Below are 18,817 nucleotides of genomic sequence, written 5' to 3' on the forward strand. Positions count from 1 at the left end.
ATCTGGTATTGTGGGTATGAACTTCAGAGGCCTGAGTAAGTGTTCTATGGAATGTTTATTGAGTCATTTAAAATTTTATGAATAAAAAGAGCCACTTTAAATTTGTACACATTTTCAAATTTGAGAATTCCTAAAAGATTGAAATATGGTATAAGGCACGCCTGAAATCAAAAATTCAAAAGGTTTGTTTGTTTTTTCTTTTAGGTTTTCGTCAGCGTTTACGCGAGCACTACACGCATTTGTTTAAATAAGCGCGCGCACTTTTACCTCAAAAAACTGTAATAAATCGCCTAAAAGTTGTGCTATAAAACAAATGGTAAACGCCATAGCCTACACTATTGAGTTATGAATGTACTTGGGAGGCTTGCTAAGCACTCAAGAAGCTAGAGTCGCACTCGGCTATCACCTCGTGCGACTCTTACGCTTCTTTCGTGCTTAGCAACCTCCCGCGTACGCTACGGCGTTTACCATTTGTTAAATAAGCGCCGCGGCGCTTTTTCGGGTAAAAACGGTGGTTGAATTTTCTCGTTTGGTGCTCCTGAGGACAAAAGATGTAAGGAAACTAACTATTTCGCCGCAGCTATCCAAACATATGGTCCAATGATTAATGGATTAAAGCTATTGGAAGCTTCCAGTTATAGGATCCAATTCATTCATTGTTAATTCTGAGATTATACAATGCCCGAGGTCGTGTGGTTAAGCACAAATTTGTCAATATTCAGTGGTACGGTCAACCCTAAATAAAAAAAAAAAAAATAAATGTTGTTTATAGTGGTCATGCACTTAGCTTCATATCTCTACGAGATAGCTAGTTTACAAGCATGCCACTGAAACAGAGGAAACAAATAACAAAACAGTGAGTAGCAACAGCTGGTTCGCAAGCGTTCTCCTTAACTTCCCTACCCCCCTCAGTTTGCTAGCCGTCGTTCGTTTCCCCGTACCCTTTGTATTAATGAGTCTGTTCACAAGCTATACAGAGGAGACACGCTTTTGTTAGACCCATAAACAAACCCCATAGACTCCGGCATAAACAAGTAAAGAAACTGTTTAGTTTACCCGCACATTACTTTTATTGAGCTTTTTGTCTAAGTCTACTACAATGTGTTTAATGATTCTGCCTGGAAGATCGCCGCTATACAAATCGGGCAGATCTTTTAAAATGGCTTCCCTCAGGTTGAGCTCAGTTCTGAAAATTGAAAATAAAAACACCTCTTTACTGTCAACATCAGTTGCATGTTTTCGTTATTGATATCAAATGCTCTGTGAATAAGAATTTTGTTTTGAAATATTATGGCTAGGCAACTGCCACAAAACAGCTCAAGGAATTCGTGCAGCAGCTCTCGTAAGCTTGTAATTCCACTGGTCCTCTAGTGTAGCATGCAGTTACTACTGTTTTAGAAGCTAGGGACATTGTTCCTGTTGTTTGTTGTAGTGTTCTCTCGAAACGTAGCGAGTAATTTATGAGAGAGACCAGTTACGAGAGCTGCTATTTTTATTACCCGACCCAATTTATTATAGTCTTCTGATGCATTTGACGGTAGAAATAAATCTACTCTTCGAAAATTTATTTCCATGGAATAAACTTTTTAATCGTCTACAATTGTATAATTAAGGGAGTTTTTTGTTTCACTGTTTTTTAATTCACTTAGCCTAGGAAGCAGGCTTCAGTAACTGCTCGGTAAGCTCAGAGGCGATGTGCGTGTGTTAGATCGGAACTTTGTTGCGTGGTAAAAGAGTCAACTCAAACATAAATATTTCTATATCAGGGCGCAATCAAATTCATGTGCGCAATGGTCAGCTTAATAGCACTACTATCGAAATAGCAATACTTACTTATCACTTCAGTTGCTTAACGTTTGTGTCAAAGTGGCCGATTATGTTTCCTTGTGGGGAATAGCGTGCCACAATGTAAGTCTCAGTGTAGCCGTTGCTGTCCGTTATCTTCTTGAGAGCCGCTCCCACATGGGTTGTTCCCTTCCAGATCACCTGCAATGCAAACTCTTTGAATAAGTATAACTATAGTTACTTTCTTCCAATTACAGTTACTTTTGTACTCAGGTGCCATTCTCCTTAATTGCAGAGTCTACTTCGGCGGGAATCTTCGGAAGACTTCGGGTCAACTTCGAAAGTCTTCGGAAGACTTCGAAAATCTTCGGAATACTTTGGTTCAACTTCAGAAGGAAAATAGGTACTTCTAGGCAGTACAATTTGGGATTAATTGTACTGGTCTCGTCCGAGTCAGAATCCAGTAATTTTGTTGAGTGTACTATAAATACAGGAATAAATACCTGGGTGAAGTGGCCATAGCCACCAGCGTAAAACTCCTGCGTTGTCTGTGGTGGGTCATTGTAGTCGTACAGAGACACTTCGTTGTACCTACAAGAAAAAACCAATACAAGCAGGATTTTACACGGTGCAACTTTCTCGCATACCACAAGCTTTCCACAGCCCTACGACATGACTTAGGACCATTTACACGCGCGCGCGTCAGTCGTAAGAATGTGGTTGGTTGATTTACACGACGCGATTCGTGTTGCAGTCATGGCGCAAGCGTGTTGTATGCGATATTCGTTCGCAATATCGTCCCGCGGTCTAATTCGCTTCTTTTATTCTGAACAATTGCTTTATTTCATCAACAGGTGCTCTTCTAAATCATGGTGTGAGTGGGTCAGGGAGAGTTGGTAGGGCTAAGAGGGTAATCGATTGACTATAAGTCACGAGTCTCCGCGGGGATTTTAAGGCGTTCAACGCGTGTACGTATGATGAAGAGCGTAAGGCAGAATTCGATGACGAAAAAAAAAGAAATCCTGCTATCAATGAATCATAACTTTAATATTATGTTTTAACATTGGTCAGATAAGATTACAATTAAATTTTCAAAATGAAAGTGCGCCTTTCGCTGAGCGTGACAAATTTAGCTATAGGCACGCGTGTGATATACGTGACGAACAATGGATGAAGGTACTCGGTTTCAGTTTTACGAATTTTTAGCCCTTAGAACTTGGTTCATTTCTTTGTATGATAAGAAACCAGCACACAAAGTCCTTATCAAGAACATCTTCTAACGCCATCATTTTTGTTTGTTTAATATTCCCGCAAAAACTAAGATTGTCAGTTTCAATGCTTTTGGCTGAAAAGGAAAAACGGAAAGCGAATTTTAAATTCCAAATTTCATACGAAAACATAAAGCGAAAGTAAAAATTGAAATCCGGTTTAAGAGGTATAGAAAACCGAAAAACAAAAAGCATAAAGTGAATTCAAATTCCGTTTTCCTCCAGGGAGGAAAGTTGAAAAACAAACATGAAAGTCGGATGTTGTTTTTCACGGAGAGACAAACAACGAATTTTGAAAATGAAACTTTAATTCCATTTTTACACCACGGAAGAAAAACAACAAAAAAACGAAAATACAGTTGAATTTCATTTTCCTAGGCAACTGAAAATCGGTTGGCACTAAAGTACACGGATTCTGGCACTCCCAAGCAAATTCGAATTAAGTCCCATTCCCCTTTGATTTGACCCCACCTTTTAGTCATGTTTACACGGTTATCTCGAACTCGGATAATCGAATTCCTTGCTAACTCGAACTAAATAATCAAAACTTACCCCGATAGCTCGAATTTTAGTTCTAGACTTCCACCGATGCCCATTGAATTATTCCATTAGTTTTTTTTGTCGCGTAATTGGATTTTTAACTCTATAATTAACACTACATCAATTTGATTTTAATTAGTGTTAGTGCAACGAACAGATCACGTATTTGACAGTCATTTCCCGAATCCATACTTTAGCTGCGTAATTGCGTTACAGTTTCTGACAAGATAAGTTTCATTTACACTCTACTGTATACAGAAGTGCTGAAAAATCAGTAAACCCTTTTATATACCATTTTCACAGAAATTGTACCCCTTTCGTATACCTTTTACTGAAAAAAGGTACCCCTTTCATATGCCTAAAAGACATGGCATAGACTTAGAACAGGACGTTTTGTTGTCATTTTCATGTTGCGCTTTATAAATTAAAATAATACAGCCATAAAGTGCGTTGTTCGAAATATGTTAATTCAAGGCCCTTTTAGAAACCTAAATGACGGATTTACATACCCTTTCATATACCTAAACTTGTGAAATCCCTACCCTTTTATATACCCGAAGCCTAAAAAAGGTACCCCTTTCGGGCGGAGCCTCCCCGTATAGGCCATTATATGGAGTACCCCCCCCCCCCCCGGGCAGTAAACTATCAATTATTAATATGGCAAATTGAACATCAATCGACCCTGATAACTCGAAGTCCCGCTAACTCGAAATGTTTTTCGTTTCCCTTCAGAATTTGAGTTTCCCGGGTTCTACTGTTGTTGTCTTGACTATGTAAGGCGCTTACCAAGATTGCACTGCGTCAGCGCATGACGCGACTGATGAACCTTTTGACCAGTACAGGTTTTCTCCTTGTCCAGTGCCCTGCGCGTGCTCCAGAGACCCTACATTGTTCTGCCAGGTGATCGGCCCAGTCCTTAGCATCTTGAGCAAGTGTGGCATCCCAGACCAGCGCTGGCGTGTTCTGATGAAGGGCACGCTTGGAATTATGGGCTTGCAGACAGGCGTCCTCGTCCACTTCATATTCAGAAAAATGTGAATATATGCACGTTCACCATAATCAAACTTGACGGTTTAATTCATGTATAGAGACTTACAAAATAGCTGGTATAAATTCTTACCGTTATTATTTTCATAGAAAAAGCTATTATTTTTTGGAGGGTTAAAGGAAAGCCTTGTTCAAGGGACTATGTAACGGTTTTTAACATTTTTTTATAACAGCCAAAATTTATATTTGTGTCGTAGGAAACTTAAAAATAATGGTCCGTTTTTATTAAAAATTGCTAGTTTAGAGCACTGAAACTGTTTAAAAGCGCGTTGGCGGGATGGCTCGGATTGAAATGGTTGCCATTTGAAAACGTTAGCCAACGTTTATATGTTGATTTCAGGCGCCTTCAAAAAAAAAAATAGATTTTAATAGCCGACAGCGATTCATTCGGTAGTCTTTACTCAATCATTTCCAGAAATGCTTGTAAATCGCTGGTCTAACGGTTCGTGATCTACAAGCTTTTCTCGTACACTCCAAACATCTCAAATGATTTTACATGAAGTTAGCGTTACGAGTAAACTGATTTTTCGCGCGCTCCAAGAAAATGTCTTTGCCTCACCGGCTACTTTACATTTTATAAAAAGAAATGAAACTTTCTTTGCTGTTTTTTTTACTTGCTCTTATCTCACAAGTTCCTAAAATTCTGTTATTTTGTTCGGTTGAATAGATTTAATTTACGTGCATTTGTTTGTTTGTTTGTTTCAACTTACCTACGGGGACTGGAGTGGGTGGAACTGAAACACAAATAGCAATTAAAAACTTTAAAAAGTACACAATGCAATAAAAATCAACAAAGCGCTGTCATTGATTAGCTTAGGAGCGTGAACTTTCTCTTTGACTCTTGGACTTGATCATGATTTTAAGCATTTTGAACCTTTTTTTTTTTTTCTAAGAAAGGTAGTAATGTGTAACGCGACTTACCCACACGGTTGGGAGCTTATAAAGTATTGGAGTTCCCTAAAGGTCTTTAGAAGTGTTTGAACACACAAAACAAGCAAATTTTTGCTTTTGACGACAAAAATGAAGATAAAATTGGCAAAAAATGCTAAATGTTCGTTAACCCAAATTATGCCAAAAAAATGCTAGCATAATCGGGAAATGCCTACACCCCCCCCCCTCCCCCCCCCCCCCCGCCGCCATAAATTTAAAAGAAAATTCCACATGGTTTCTCCATTTATAATCAGTAGGCGGTTCGAGTATTATGTATGCCTATATTTTGTATTTTACTTACCTTCACAGTTACCGCAGCTTGCGTAGCAGGTGCTTTGCATAAAATTATGGTATGGGCTACTTTCAGCACAGTAACCGGCTGCAGCCCACTGAGTACATCCTGAGCTTTGGTCTAGCTGGTCATCAGTGCACACTGCAAATTGATGATTCAAGAACACTACACGTGAACGGCGATCAGACGCTGAGGGCCGAAGGGACAGCACAGCCCAAAGGTGCGTTCGGCGGAGGCAAGCGAACCACACAACATGAGCAAGAAGTAGGAACAACTGCGCGAAGGGGGGGGGGGGGGGGGGAACCGAGTGAATAAAATTTTAAGAGGTTTAAAGAAGGGATTGAAGAAAATAATTGAAACATCACCAAAAAAATGACCCCACGCAAAAAATTTCTTATTTTAAAATCACGTTAAATCTCCAATATTTCTTATCTCTCTAAAGTTTACTTATCTTTTGTGGAAAACTGTCTTCTCCCAACATTCTTTAAAATCACCCTTTAGTCTACAAAACACCCTCAAACATAGATATTTGGGATAATGTAAGCGTTTTTGCATTACTTGAGACGCGAACGAGATATTTCCTTTAAACCCATGTTAAGCAGTGAAAAAACGACCACGCACACGAGGGGACGTCGACATGTCGCAGGGACCTGTAGCAGGGAAAAAATCATGTGTTGTTCACAATGAGGTCCCTGCGACATGACCCTCGTGTGCGGGCACCTTTATGGGAGCACTGGTATGCATATCACGCGAAGTTTTGGCTATGTCGTAAACAGAAACAAACACACTCCAGTAACGCACTCCCCCTGATTTTCCTTCGCGAGGTTTTAAGAGACTGTTGTTTTTTTATCTAACTATTTATATTTTGACTTAAATATATCCCTGGTCGTTTTTCCCTGTTTTTCCTCTCATTTTAACTGATTTCGGGTCTTTTTTTCGAATGTTCATGGGTTTGTAGCCTTAAACGGAAAAAATATTTTGTAAACTGGAACAATAAAAATCACTTACAAGCCCTTTTTTCCACATCTGTCTTCTCTTGAGAGACATCTACAGGAAGTTGTGGTACCGGGAACAAGCGCTCTGGGGCGCCATGACAAGTGACTTGAAATGCGACGAGGAACAAACCAATAAAGAAGAAAGACATCGTTTCTGGAATATCCTTAGATCGAAAAAAAAATGAAAGGTTAAACGTAAGTTTTAAGCGTGCAGGGATGGCGATGGGGTGCGAGAATATAATTTTTGAGTGTTTATGGACCTTAATTTCGTTTCAAGCAATAAAGGACTATTGACCTCACGCTTGGTCGAAAACCTAGATATATTGTATTTACTGGCATTGATATTTAATTAATAAACGTTTTTCTAAAGAATCACCCAGGCCACGCTCGTGAAGTGAGACTAACACTTGAACATACCTTTCTGAAGAAGTTGCCACTAAAATCTTAACTTAATGACATAGCTTGCTATGCCTACAAAAATGTACATGTCTTTTTTTATAAAGATTCACCAGTTGTAATCCCCAGATGTTTCTTTCGATCGTGTTTTCATTCCTCAGGTGTATTTTAATGTCTCTAATAGCTACTCTCTCGTAAAACGACAAAAATTTAATTTCAAATGGCGTTTTGAATTAACCAGGTGAGGCGTCAACTGTATAATAAAGATAGAAAACATCATAGTTTTGTCTATCCAGTTACGTAAACATGATACAGGAGGACGCGCTAAATCTCGATTAATCGTTGGGCCCGTTAATTTTAATTGGGCGATAGAGATACTCATTGCCACGCTATGGTTTTGTTTTGTTTTGTTTTGTTTTCCATCATTTTTTACTGAATGCTTTTGGCCCAGACAGTTTCCCTGCGTCAACAGTAACCTGATAACCAAATTCAGCACTGTTCGTTCCCATGTGTTTCATTCAATTCCCCAGATATCTTTAATTCCGGCCCATACTGACAAAAATGCCTCGAATAACTATATACCCTCTCGTGTGAAGCGGCTGCTAAATGGGGACGCGCGAATCAAATATGGAAAACAACCAAACTGTTTGAGAAGACAGATTGATTGTTGTTTCTGCTAACGGTTGTATTTCTTAGAACACGGCCTCTGTTACAAATATGAAATCTCAACCTGGTAAGAATTTTTCTCCAATATGCGATAAAAGGTAAACTTCCTGGCGTGCCGGCTTAGCATCTGGCACATTAATGTACACTAGTGTTCTCAATTTTCTTTCTGCGAAATATTATATTTTACCCAATCTTGACGAAAATTTACCACGAAAATTATTAGAGAAATTATTATTGGGGATCGGAATTGTTCAGTATCGGTGTCTCATACAGTGTACGAATGATGCCAATTTGGCACCCGGTTTGTCCGATAACCCATGATCCTCATCAATTGTAAAGTACCGCATTTCACTGCCATCTTGTTACTCTCAACTAAAAAGAGCGCTCTTGTTTAAACATAAAATTTTCTGTATGTAATAAAGGAAAACGCCGCCGTCTTTTTATGAAGTCGTGTAGCTGATGCAAACAGCAACAAGTAGGCATCACACAATACAATACTCACTAATCGCCCTATTCATGACGGTTGCCGTGTAACGATGGATTGATGAATCTAATAAAACTTTCGCTTTGTAAATAGTTAAATATAATAGTACAATATTTGTTATTACTATTGTACGGCTTTTTGTATAACTTCCGTGAAGGTTCTACTTACATAAGCAGCTTCCTTTTTGATTTCAAAGATGGGAATTTTATCATATAAACCAGGTGAGATTGCAATTTGTTTTGATAAAAGACACTGTGAAACAATTGCCACTGGAAAACAGTTTCTCGTTTTTACAAAAGTGCGGGTGGAGTGACTTAATTTTTTAAACAAATGACGTTCGTTTTTAATGAACTCTCTTAGGGTGTAAGTGGTGTACAAAAAGGGAAACAAGCGGAGACGGGAAAAAGTGGTGAAGATAATAGTTAATTTTACTTAAATAACCATTGTTTTGAGCAGCTAAAAGGTTTAATTATCTTTTCTATCTTGATTGTGTTTCTTTCGAAAAAAGTATGGCTGTACCGAAGAATAATATAGTCCAAATATAATAAATAGTCTACCCAAGAAAGAAAAACAAAATCACGGTTTACCTAGAGGAAGTGCGCATAAAGTGCAGATTTTTATACACAACGTTCGTTCCATTTTAATAGTGTTATATATTTCAAAATTATCATTACTTATCTGGTGTGGTGCTGGGTGTTTTTATATCTTCCCTGCCAACGATATTCGAGGCGTTCTTAAACATGTAGCAAAAACGCATTTACGACAGCTCTCTTCACCAAATTAAATGACTGTATAATTATGTTTGTTTTTCAATGCTAGACAGATATGTTTTAAGAATTATTATTCTTCACATAAATATTTTGAGGAGATGCACTATTACTCGGCCTTAAAAGATCTTCCTTTGAGTCTCACTGAGTTTAATATATGTAAACGACTTATATGGTATGTTTTCTTTTGCAGTCATTTGTTAATACATCGACTCACTTTGAATCTTTGCAGCGGGATTGTTACTGTTAAGAAAAGGTTCTCCTTGAATACTCAGTTTTGATTGATCGATCAACTTAATAAAGTCGTCTCGTTTTCTCTCAATTCACAAAGGTGTGTATTTTATCACACAAACGTGACGGGGATGGGTGTGTGTTTTTTGAAAGATATTGGAAAATAGTGTTAAAAGTAATAACTACGTCTTACTACATATTGTGTACATTCAGACATTAACTTAATTTCCAGGTTGTTAAAGAATTCTGGAGCTATGTAAACAAAAAGCATATTAAGTTTATTTTTTGAGATGTGCGAATAACCTTAAAGATTGAAGGAAATTCAAAATAATAGTTTGCGAAAGCAGAAAAGCACGGAAGAGTTTAACGTTAACCAAAAAGGAACATGGACGATTAAAATAGGAAATGATTAAGACGGGTAACGAAGGAACTTAAAAATAATTGCTAATTTTTTTCGAGGTCTGGAATGAAAAAGAGTACAAAAATGCAGTTTTCCATTCGCCCAGTCAAACGCTGGCAAAAAGAATGATAAAAAACTTAAGTAATACACTAACAGAATTTCATGCCCCTGATATTAAATAAGTTAACATTACCAATTTTCCTTGTTTAGCGCTGGGTATTTCTCTCTGTCGATTGACTGATGAAACTGAAGGTGATCGACGATGGCAACTACGTGATATAGTTGGTAGATTACATTATCTCCTAGCTGTATGTTTTCATTGGTTATTACAGTTATATTTATATGGAAATGTTTGTTATCAAATTGTCATCAAGTGAAACAATGGCTTTAATACCTTGTATTTATACGTATTTCTTTTACTTATTTCTTTTTATTGTATTAGGTATATTGCACTCTCGTGTATTTAGTTCCTTCGAGAGCCGTTAATAATCTGAAGGTTCTTAAGTATCCATGGTAAAGATTTTTATCCAAAACGCTCAAATATATTGTGTTAATACTATTAAGTAAGGGCAACTCTTCACGTTTTCTTGTTGTTTTTAGCTTCTTTTCAGAGACTGCATTTAAAGAAAAAGTTAAATTATCGTCCTGAATGTGTGAATTTTATTGTAAAACCCAGCCGTTCTCTCCTCAGCCATCCGTTCAAATACTGAGCCAGACAATGCAGCCAGGGAAGCCCGCTCTTAATTAGTTTTATTGCTGTTGATATTTCGTATTGAGACTATTGTACGTTTATATCAATTTCATTTCGTACGTGGATTTAGTTTTGGAGGCCCGTTATTGTCGATAATGAAGTTTTTTATCATTATCAGCAAGAATAATGGTCTACAAAAAGACGTGAAAAAAGGTGAAGTTTGGACCAGTGTAATACTTAAATGAATCATAAGATTATTTTCTTTATGTCTTTCTTGACTGTACAGCCCTTATTTTCTACAAGTCTAAAGACAAAAATACACGAAATATAAGAAAGAAAATTTTAAAAGTTCATGGAAAGGTTAGTTAAAAAAAGTCAGCAATTTTACACATAACGTTTGTGAAGTTTGCTTGCTTCAGTATTTCTAGCACTTAATTTCCAATTTATCAGAAGTTTTGATATTTGATATCAAAATCAATAAAGACCTGGATTAAAAGCCATTGAAAAAAAGCTGCAAATAAAAATACCAGGATCTCCTATTGTGTATCGCTTCGATAATAACTTCTGTTACGTTACCATATAGTTATGAAAAGTCAGATTTAAGAAAAACAGAGTTTGAGTGTACAACCCATTGGCAACAAAAAAGAACGAAAGCAAAGCTCTTTTTTGAAAATTTTGTAACGTTCTATGATCTTTTTCTTGACCAGTAAAAGCAAGGTGCTTTTTAATATTTGTATTAGATGCTTTAACAACATTTTGAAACAAAAAGGGATTATGCTAAAAATCAGGAGAAGCATTTCTGAAAGACCTTGTTGGGATTTCTCGTTTGTTTATAGGGTTAATATTGAAGGTGATAAGAAAACAAAGCTTTTCTTCATCTCGTCGTTGTTACGTAATCAGAGATGCTCGTAAACATCATTTGAAGAAGAAATCTCTGACATTTTGACTTGCACAGGAAAGTGCCAAATCCAGTTCTTTTGTACGCGAAGTTGTTTAGACTGACTATCAAATATAAACGTAAGAAGTTACGACATAAGAATACCACGGAGCAACTGAGCTTTGATTGAGCTTTAGCAACACAAGTGGCTGTTTGAAAGAACAGAAAAGCTGTGCAAACATTAAATACATTATTTATTTTCACGACTGTTTGATCATGACTCTTAATAATTTATTATTTCTCACGTACAGAGTTAAAGTGATTGAATTCCAACCAATCAGTATTTTCATTAAAAGCTGAAATCACCATTATTTTTCACAGCTCTGGTTCAGTTGTTTGGCGTCGGCTTCATTTTCTAAGCACCCATTGTCTCTATCTGTTTAATTGCCACCTCTTTGGTATTTTCCTTTCCTGTCTTAACTAATATTTTGATTTTTTACGTTTGATTTCAAAAAGTCGCTAAAAATGACTTTCAGAAAGCTGGGCTCAAATGTGACTCTGGTTTGCCTTCAAAGAAAAAAAAAACAATATCTATTCTTATTGCATGCAGTATTAAGAACACTAAGTATTAATCGTTTGCTTTTGTTGTGTGATTACAAAAATCCATGTGTGGCTCGTGTAATTCATTAAAAAAGCTGTAAACCTGGAGTAAAGAAATCGTCAGTTTTCGATCTCTTAATCAAAATTTCCAACAATTGCCCGAAAAAAAAAGTGATAATATACAATGTACGCGTCTTTCCCAGTGTTTGCTATTTTATGAACGGTGCTTTCCTGGAAAGTGAGTGTTCCATATTTGTATACGTAATTGGACTACATGCTGTCCAATTTGGAAATAATTTGATGAAAAAAATTCCGAGGGCAGCCAAAATTGGACGAGGCCGTAGGCCGAGTCCAATTTGGCTGTCAGAGGAATTTTTTGAATCTAATTATTTCCAAAATTGGACAAGCATGTAGTCCGGTTACATATTAATTATATAGCTTGTAGTCAGTCAATCCAGCATAAACAATAAACTTATGTCCAGAACGGGAAAAGCATTCAACAATAGTAGGCATAACACAGCACATGCAACTCACTCAGAGCATTGTCTTCACAAATAAAACTTAAACAAAACAGTGCAATTTTATTCACCTGAGTTTGCGAAGCTTGCTACAAAGTGAGTGAAAACACTGCATCAATCAATGAAAGTCGTAAACAAAGTGTCCGAAGAGCTTTACAACTTCTTGAATCTGACATACTCCTTTCCACTATCTCGTTCGTACTTCATCGCCGTCTTTTTTTTTCGAATTTCAGCAAAAAACGACAAAGAATTGCATCTAGCTCATGCCTCACGGCGATGAATATCTGACAGATTTCTTGCTTCGCTTCGCTGCATTTACGTTTACCCAAGTTTTGTACTCTTGGAGGTGTTTTGCTCTTGGTTTTTGCTTCTTAGTGTAGCAAGCTCCTCTTCTGACAACGTAGAAAATTTCTCTTTGTTGTTTCTATTGCTGAAAAGCTCAAAAGGAATAGAAAAACGTAGCAAACTTGCTCCATAAAATTCCGCCATTGTCGACTCACAATGCGACCAGTTTACAGCGCTGACGCTATGCTTTGTGCTAATTGGCTAATATCCATCACATGTTGTGTTTTCTTCGATTTGATTGGCCGAGACGAAACTGTCCAATTTATCTTAAATTGGACAGATTGTGAATTTTACCAAAAAATCCTAATTGAAACTATCCAAATTTAATCCCAAATTGGACAGTTCCCAGAAATTAAGGAAAAATAGCTGTGCTGACAATATAGGATTTACTGACGGCTATATAATTAGTTGAGAGAAATAAATGATACATACATGTTCAGACTCACGCAAAACGTTTTTCGTACCAAAAATCACTATGGAAATTAAAGGTTTTATCTTAACTGTGAAGCGTTATCAACAAACGTTTTAGCGAGTGCGTTTTTCTGCTCTGCTTACCGTCAATGAAACTCAGTGTACTAAATACTCATCTATATGTTGATATAGCTAAGGAAACACGTCACATGCGTATCATTTCTGATGGACTTGTTCAAATTTGTTTGCTAACGGAACAATTCAGTGCACCAAAAGCATTGGCAGTTTGACATGTTATTTTGTTTATAGAATGCGACACAGCATTTAAATGTCTTCTAATTACCTTGAACCTAGATACAAATTGCAACTTTTTGGTTAGTGAATATTTAATCAAGCTAAACCTAGTTGAATCCTTTAAGATCAAAGTACTTGCACTGTACTGTTAAGAGTCCAAACGTGTAACTCTTGCTTTAAAGAAAGACGGAGTGCGTTAATCAACGCTAGGCTAAAACAGGATTTTATGTAAAGGAGAGCTAAGGCTGTGTTCCTACTTAGTCCCTGAGTAAGATTCTCGCTACCCATGTGAAAACATTACCGACAACTCAAGTACCCGAACCAATTAATCCAGTTCTTTTGTGCTCATCGATTTTCGAAAGCACACGAACTCTTAATCAAAATTTGTAACAAATGGTTTAAGAAAGTTATAATCTTAATCGTTTTCCTCAGTGTCTAATTTGCTATATGTGAATCGTGCTTTCTTCGCAAGTAAGTGTTCCGTATTTGCATTTATTTATAACACAGTGTTGAGAGAAATAGACGATAGATTTTCAGACTCAGTTGTGCACAACGTTTTCCGTCCAGTAATCAATGTGAAAGTTAAAACGGGTCTTACCTGTTAAACGTTTCCTCCAAAGTTTCAAATGTTTCAGTAAGGTACTTTCTCTGCTCTGCTCTTCGAGAGCAAACTCTAGTGTGTTAAATGCTCATTTATATGTTGATTTAGCTAAGGAGACACGTCACATGCATATCATTTCTAACGGACTTGTTAAAATTTGATTTGTCTGTGCACATAAAAGCGATTGTCATTTTGACATGATATTTTGTTAATATAATGTGGCACAGAATTTTAATGTATTCTTCTAATTACCTTGAGCTTAAATACAAATTACAGCTTTCGGTTAAGTAAATTTTAAAAATAAAATGTTGAATCCTTAAAGGGAAAATGTAAGTACTTTCAGAACTCTCCCTTTAAAAGAAAGACGGAGTGCGTGATCAAAGTTGCGATCGTCATCTAAATTAATGACTTTAATGCCATGTTTATTCATTAAGCATAACTTTCTTTCTTTCTACTTAGCCAAGGGAAGGTCAGGTTGCCTTTTTAATTATTTTACTTAAACGCGTCAGCCTTAAAAAGCCAAAATTGTCGAAAATAAAAAAAGTCAAGAAAAATACACGATTCGCACTTTTGATATTCCATTCTGACCGATCGTGCATTAAAATTGTGAGATAGCCTCAAGCTCACTTATTTATTCATTCGCAACTGTTTTCTGGTACTGTTTGTTTAATGTTAAACATTTGTCTTGTGTAAACGTATCAGTTACCTTTAGTTATCATTTACTCTGCGAGCTTATAATAACTACAGTCAACTCTCGTTATAGCGGGCACGCTTGCGGCGTCGTTTAGTGTCCGTTATAGCGAGAGTCCGTATTAGCGAGTCATTTCCAGTCAAACCTCTTTCGCCAGGGATCTGAATTTTGTCCGTAATTACGAGTGCTGCAATAGCGGGGTGTTCGCAAGGCGAGAGTTTACTGTAAGCCGTAAACCAGTCGGGATCCTCACAACTTAAAGACCATCAAAGAAAGTGATTTTTGTTAAAATTTCTACGTGAAGCTTTATATCCATAAGAAGACCCCCATCAGAATACCTGTTCTTCTTTTATGGCGAAGAATGTTCAGTTATGCAGAAAAAAAAAACTTACAAACCAAGAAAACAACAATATATAAGGCGATTAAAAAATTTCGTAAAAATGATTTATTCTCGTAGAATATTCAAATCATGTTTGCTTTTCATTTCCTCTTAGACTTCTTAGAGCGAAAACGTTAGCATTGTTTATTTTATTTACTTACATTAGCTTGACAAAAACATTTTCTGACTTTAAAAAAGAGTATTTACTATTTGATAAAATGTCTTTCGTCACAAACATAGTAAAAAATTTGCCAATATTAACAACGCAGTAATGAAGGAGTGGCGCGTCAGCTACTTCGTAACAGTTTTCTTGGCACTGATAATCACAGATTGTGGTCCTGTTCTACGTGAAAATTAAAACCATCTTACCTGTGAAATGTTTTCTTGAAGAATTCAATCGCTTTAGCGAAGTCCTTTCTCTGCTCTGCTCTAAGAAAACTCAATATTAATATATGCTGATTTAGCTGAGGAAACGCTTTACATGTATACCGGTTCCTAACGTAACGGACTAGTTTAAATTTGCGCTGTACAAAAGGAATTGTCACTTTGACATGTGACAGTCGGTCGTATAATGCCATGATACGTAATTTTCATGAGTTTAAAAATAGTCTTAAATTACAACTTTGTACGTTGCTAAATTTGAAAAACTAAAGCTCGGATCTGTTGAAGTTTTTGAATAACATTTTTTAACGAAGGACGGAGCGCATCAATTAATGGCAATACCAAGTTTTGATCGTCCAATGATTTAAATTAGACGTTCTAGCATAACGTTCTCTCCTTTTGTTTAATTCATTTCCACTTAGCCTTAGGCAGACTAATATGTTGTTTTGGCTGAGGAAACGCCTTGCTTGCATATCCGTTCCTAACGTAGCGGACTAGTTTAAACTTGCGCTGTAAAAAAGACATTGTCTCTTTGACAGGTGATTTCGGTTGTATAATGGGACGACACAGAATTTTAATGACTTTAAAAATGAGCTTAAATTAAAACGCCCGGGTTTCTAAATTTTAAAGCGTTAGCACGGATCTGTTGAGGTTTTTGAAGAACATTTTCAAAGAAGGACGGACTGCGTTAATTAACAGCCAGAGCAAATAGTTGCGATCTTCCAATCTTCCAATGATTGAAAGTGCATGTTTAACCATAACTTTCTCTCGTTTCTTTTAATTCATTTCCACATAGCCTTATGCAGACTTTTGCTGTCTTTTAATTACTTTACTCAACCGAATCAGCTAGGCACGCAAATTGTTAAAATAAAATTTAAAAAAATACCTGAGGTCTTTTATATCAAGTCGCGCACGCAACAACCTTAAAGGTATAATTTTTGTTTCAAAAATCAAAATACCGAGGACAACAGTTGGAAAAATTAATGACATAAATCATTTATTCATTCGGCTCTCCTTCAACTTCTTACTGTCATGGTTTTCATTTGCCTTCAGTAAACGTATGTTACTTTTTAGTTTTTTTTTTATTCTGGCAACTCAACTCTGCTTTTTATGATAGCTCGGCATCGTCAAAATTAAGGGCCCGACGAAGTACACAATGTATTTGTTTCTTTGTGCTTTCTTTTTGTCATTGCCCGCTTTTGAAGCTCGGTCTGTTTGAAAAGCTATTTATATGTTAATTGCGCGGAGGAAATAGGCACCGAAGTGAATAAATACCTTACTAAGCTAATCAGGAAATCTACCCTACGAGGCGGATAAAACTGTCTTTATCTTAAAATACTACCAAAACCGCTCCCAGATTTTGAAAAACGAGTTACAGTTACTAGATATATTTTTCACCGAATTTGCAATGACCAGTTTGGTTTTGAACTAAACCGGGAAGAAAGAAAATCTTCCCTAAATCCATGCCATAAATCATATATTACGAATCTCACTCTAGATGTTCGCCTTCTGTTTGCGTGAATCACGTTTCATCGTTTCGGACCAAACTTGGCCAATATCCTGCAACATTCACACACGATTACTTGATTCTTGTTATATTGTGATATATATTGCGAGAACTGTACTTACGCATTTATATTTGAACGGCCGTTATAAAGACAAAATTGAATAAAGCCAATGATACACGGTTCAACGTACAGTTAAGCAACAAATGTTGCAACTACCGTTCAACAAATGTTGTATCATATGTTGTATCATATGAAATATGTCATTCAACATGTTGAACGTTTTTGAAACGGAAAGGCTTTACTCCATTTAACTTACAAGTTGCCGGTTACATTATTTGTTGTCGCAACATTTTGTTGCTCCACAAATATTGAACCGCGTGTATCATTTGCTTAACATCCTCTTTTGGCCAACCGTTACAACGCCGTGATCTGCCGGTTAATTTTTTTTTTTTTCTACTATCTATATAATCTCGTTCCCAGATCTCGCGCGAGATCTGGGAACGAGATTTCCTACTATCACATTTAATTAAGGGGAACGTATCTCGAGTGTTGACATCGACGCTGTATGAATTTCGGGTTCCGAGTTGAGGTTGGGAGGTATGAGCGGGGGCGTGGGGGGTTAGCGGGCTTGTGTATTCGTGTAAAGCGTCCATAATGAGAAGCGTACATTGCCACTTTTTTGTCGAACAAGAAAGTTTCTACACCTTCATAGAATTAATATAACGAGAATTTTTCTATTTGTAGTAGGGTATGAATTCTAAAAGAAAAAAAATCTTACCATCATTTCAACAACGTACTCATACTTAATAAAAAAAAAAACACTTCGATTTGTCAGACCTGCAAGGGCTACGTTTAGAAGCGGTGGTGTAAATAGTGTACTTTATGGTTTAAACCTAGCCTGCGAATACAGTCGCCTCTCATCGCTCCCCCCACTATGTTCGCAGGCTAGTTTAAACCCTGTTTAGACCACGAATTTCTAAGATGCTGCCTAAATGCCGTAAATAATCGGCCTGCAGTTCCTATATATAAGGTCAGATTGATTGTGTTTAACATTGAAAGACTAAATAATCGACAATATAGAGAGTGAAAAATAGTTTAACAAACAAAATTGCACACTAATCTATTTGAAAATAATGTTTAACTAGCTCACTTTCCATATAATTTTTTGTAATTACGAGAGCACGCGCGGACTCACAATTATGTGACCTTCTGCTCCCCAGCTTTTGCATTTACTGTTCAAGCACCGCCGGCACCTCTGACTCGCCCCTGACGGTAATAAGTTCAAACCCCGTTTAACCCTGAACTACAAGGACCAATTCTTTTGACAGTTTGTAAACAAATTCATTACAACATTACATTTCAGCATTTAAAAATATTGTACCGGATACCTGTGAAGTAGTCTTCAAGCTTGGCTTCAAGTTTTCACCAAACGGTCGACCTTCCTTAATATACTGATCAGTGCCGCTTCAAAAAAATGCTTTTAAATGTTACACCCATGTCTTATCAGTAATCTTCTGCTACAATTAAGAGCCAATGAAAATGATGGTTTATCTGTATTAGCTTGTTCGGCATCATATGTTGGCTCCATATCAGACCATACAATATATCAAAGACAAACTGACGGCCGGTGTGAGTAGAAACATCCGTTATGTATAATATTGTATGTCGTGATCGGAAAGATTACTCTACAGGGTTTATCTATATATAAATTTGCGAAAAA

General features: G+C 36.8%; 1 pseudogene across 1 annotated transcript; it reads right to left on the reverse strand.

Moving 5' to 3' along the window:
* Nucleotides 1–1,046: 1,046 nt before the first annotated feature.
* Nucleotides 1,047–14,241, reverse strand: LOC144646963 (ectin-like; annotated as a pseudogene). Its single transcript, XR_013569496.1, has 8 exons — nt 14,136–14,241; nt 6,871–7,021; nt 5,872–6,003; nt 5,351–5,374; nt 4,380–4,609; nt 2,289–2,376; nt 1,834–1,986; nt 1,047–1,186 (listed from the first exon to the last, which is right to left on the reverse strand). The product of XR_013569496.1 is annotated as an ectin-like (transcript).
* Between the last annotated feature and the right edge of the window lie 4,576 nt (nt 14,242–18,817).

The sequence above is a fragment of the Oculina patagonica genome, chromosome 3, assembly GCF_052425735.1.
Source record: "Oculina patagonica isolate OP01 chromosome 3, crgOcupat, whole genome shotgun sequence".
NCBI classification, from domain to species: Eukaryota; Metazoa; Cnidaria; class Anthozoa; order Scleractinia; family Oculinidae; genus Oculina; species Oculina patagonica.